Below are 4,075 nucleotides of genomic sequence, written 5' to 3' on the forward strand. Positions count from 1 at the left end.
CTGTATTATCTGCTCCCTCTGTTCAGGCTGTAAGTGTCTAACTTTATCCGCAAGGCTTGCCAATACCATAGAGTTCTCCAATCTGGTGGGGACTATACCTATCTTTTCAAACCGCTCTGGTCCCTCCTGACCATCCCCCCCTACCTCATCGGTTTTCATGGCCGCCCCAACCGCCGCGGAGGGGGTGTCATGGTACCTTTTCATCATGTTCACATGAACTAACTGGGTCGGCTTTCGCCGATCGGGGGTTTCAATCACGTAATTCAGCGAGTCTATTTTCTTACGCACGGTATATGGTCCTTGAAACCTCGCCTGAAGGGGATGGGTAACTACCGGAAATAGGACCAAAACCTTGTCGCCTACGTTAAACTCTCGTTCTCTCGCTTTCGGGTTATACCACTGGCTCATTTTTGGGATCTTTAAGGTTTTCCCTTGCCAAGGCGCGTACTTTATGCAGCCTCTCCCGGAATTTCAGAACATAGTCGATCACACTGACTTGAACGGTCGGGCTAGACCACTTTTCTCTCAGGAGGGTTAGAGGGCCCCTGGGCCTGTGACCGAAAACGAGCTCAAACGGACTGAACCCCAGTGAGCACTGGACTGTATCCCTGATGGCAAATAACAGAAGGGGTAAAGCCTCATCCCAGTCTCGAACGTTCTCCTAACAATAAGTTTTAAGCATGGTCTTTAGCGTAGCGTGGAACCTTTCCAACGCCCCTTGGGATTCTGGGTGGTACGCGGAGGGTAGAATTTGTTCTACCCCTAGCTGGGTCATCATCTGCCTAAATACGGTAGATGTGAAGGTACTCCCCTGATCCGATTGTATCTCCTTAGGCAGCCCCACTGTGGTAAAGAATTTGATGAGGGCCCCTACCACCACAGCAGTTCTAATATTACCCAGAGGCACAGCCTCTGGAAATCGTGTAGCGGCACACATCATGGTCATGATATACTGCCGCCCCCTCACAGTTTTTGGTAGGGGTCCCACAAAATCCACAATGATTCGGGAGAAGGGCTCCTCGCACGCGGGGATGGGTCGTAGGGGTGCCTTAGGGATAACTTGATTTGGCTTACCCACCATTTGGCAGGTATGACACCTTTTACAATATTCAATAACCTCCTTTCTCAGGTTTGGCCAATAGAACTCTCTTTGAACCCGATCCACTGTCTTCGTTATTCCCAAATGCCCACCTAACGGTCCCTTATGAGCTAAATTTCTTCCCGATACGCTTTCGGGACTACTATCTGGTGTACCACCGCCCAGTCCTCATCGACCGACACGTTGGGGGGCCTCCACTTCCTCATCAACACACCCTCCTTCAGGTAGTAACCTTCGGGCTCGGTTTCAACCTCGGTCTCCGAAAGAACCAACTCTCTCAAGGCTATCAGCTCCTCGTCACATTCCTGTTCCCGTACAAACTCTCGTCTGGCTAAGGGCAGGTCTGCCTCCCCCTGTTTACTCTCTCTCCCCCTCCTTACTCTCCGGTTTACCTTCCTCGAACCCTCGCTGGTATAGAGTTGGTAAAAATGTGTCGGCCAAATCAAAACCGGCCGGATTTAATCTGCTCTCTCTCTCAGCTGTCTTTTTCGACATGTTGCGAGTGACCGTGCAGGCGGGGTATACCTTCAGATCTGAGGGAGGGGCCTCAATCCTCGCAGGCTGGGTTGTCAGCTTCATGGCTGTTCCCATTTTCCCTCCCACTAGGTCATTCCCCAGAAGGACATCCACGCCTTCCCCCGGCAACTCCGGCAGGACCCCCAGCTCTACTGGTCCCGACACCAACTCACAATCTAGAATGACCCTATGCAAGGGTACCACTTCGGTCCCTTTTCCTATGCCTTTCAGGGCTACCTCTCCCGTCGGAGGTCCAAACTCGAGCACTTTACGGCTAATCAATGATAGCTCAACCCCACTGTCTCTCCAGATCCGTACTGGAATTTGTGGGCCTCCCTCCTCCAGGGACACAGTTCCTTCGGAACTAAATGTCTCACGCCCCTCCTGTAGTCCATCTACCAGGGGCCCTCTCGCCGATTTCCCAATCGACGCGATACATCCTATAGGAATAGCTGCTTTCCCTTTTTCTGGCTCCCTCCTAGGAGCGGAGCACTTTGATGCAATATGCCCCACCTTCCCACAATTAAAACAGGTCAATCCAGGAAATCTCCAGATTTCTGGCCTGGTATTCTCACTTTTCCGGCTAGCTCCCGGCTGAGTTTCCACCTTAGCCGGCGGGCTTTCCCTACCGTTCCCACGGTCTCTCGGGTAACTTTTTGTTGAGGAAAACCTTGTCTTGTGAGTGAGGGCATATTCATCTGCGAACCTAGCAGATTCTGAGACCGACTTAGTCGGCCTCTCGGTCAAATACATCCGGATCTCCTCCGGAACACAACTTGTAAATTCCTCAATCAAAAGTAACTCCCTGAGACGCCCATAATCCTCGTCCACTCCTTCTGCGGTGCAGCAACGGTCCAAGAGCACCCCCTTCTCATGGGCTAGCTCGGTATATGTTTGATTCCACCCTTTCCTTAAATTTCTAAACTTTTGTCTATAGGCCTCAGGTACCAATTCGTAAGTCCGGAGAATGGCCTTCTTTACCTCATCATAATTCTCCGCTCCTCCCTCCTCCAGGGACAAGGCCGCATATGCTCGTTGGGCTTTCCCCTTTAACACACTTTGTAACAACGCCACCCACTGCTCTTTTGGCCACTTCTGATTTACTGCCACCTTTTCGAAAAGCAAGAAATAACTATCGACATCTGTCTCCTCAAACAGGGGCACCAATCTCAACTCCCTACTAACATTAAAGCGCTCTGCTTGGTCTAACCCTTGATCTCTTTGCTCGTTCCTCATCTTCTCAATTTCCCGGTCATGTTGCCTCTGTTTCTCTTTCTCAGCCCGTTCCCTCTCTTTCCCGGCCCGTTCCTTCTCTTTCTCGTCTGCTTCTAGCTCCTTTAGGTGAATTGTATTCTCTCTCTCTCTCTCTCTCTCTCTCTCTCTCTCTCTCTCTCTCTCTGCCACTTCCAGCTCTTTTAACTTAATTTCATCTGCCAACTTTAATTTCTCCACCTCTAACTGAACCGTCCCACTTGATGGTACCTTTTCAGGGATATCTCCCAATACCTCAGCTTCAAACACCTTCTTCCAAATGTAATACTGGGTTATGGCCCTTCGTACCTCCCGCTTTTTCATGAACGATCTCGCTTCTGTGAGGTTCAACCCCTTCGCTAAATTTATCAAATCTGATTTGGTGGCCGCCTCTAGAGCCCCCACTGTCGGGTTTTCCATAAATTCACCCACGTCCATCTTTGCTGGTTTCCCGTCTGGCTACCCGCGTAACCAGATTCACGTTTTTGATTTGCAAGCCCGATTCACTGGCCTCCCAATTTGGTGTCAAATCTCGAGACGAGAACCCCCAAGTTGTTACGTAGCCCGTAACTGGATAACTCACCAGCAAAGATAGAGAGGTCCGTTGGAGTCTGATGGGACTATTTTCAAACGTTTTATTCAAAAGGGGAGCACAAAAAGCAAGGTTAACACAAACATTCAGATCATATATGTCGGTAAAAACTCAATCTAAAACGTGGGTATAGCAATAATCATCATTATGAAATAATCTCAACTGTTGTCTAGGGGATAATATATTGTCCGTTGGAAATATAAAAGTCACTCAGGAGTCTGCAGACTTTTGCCTTCCGGGGAATCGCTGGGTTTCACGTGTTTTAGAGGGATTGGTGGAAAACGAAAAGAAAACTTGCCCGGGTCTTTACACAGCCACTCCGTTAAATCAGGGGAGCGTTGTTTTCCCCGTTGTTAGTTCGAGGTCTTTCTCGGTATCAGCCACCCACTCCCTAGGCCAAAGGAGTTAGGAGCGCACGTGGCGTTGCGTGGCTTCCAGCTCTCACGGGAGCGTTGAGTGATCGAGTTCTTTGGGAGCGTCTCTCTCTGGGGGTACCGCCTCCTGCAGTCCCCTTTTATCTTTACTTGCAGAGTTGTGGCTGTCCATCAAAGTAGGGGGATGCAATCTCCACCCCCACATGGCCCGAGGGTGTTCATGTTCATGGTAGTCGTCACGTT

This window comes from Hypanus sabinus, chromosome 15, assembly GCF_030144855.1.
Source record: "Hypanus sabinus isolate sHypSab1 chromosome 15, sHypSab1.hap1, whole genome shotgun sequence".
NCBI classification, from domain to species: domain Eukaryota; kingdom Metazoa; phylum Chordata; class Chondrichthyes; order Myliobatiformes; family Dasyatidae; genus Hypanus; species Hypanus sabinus.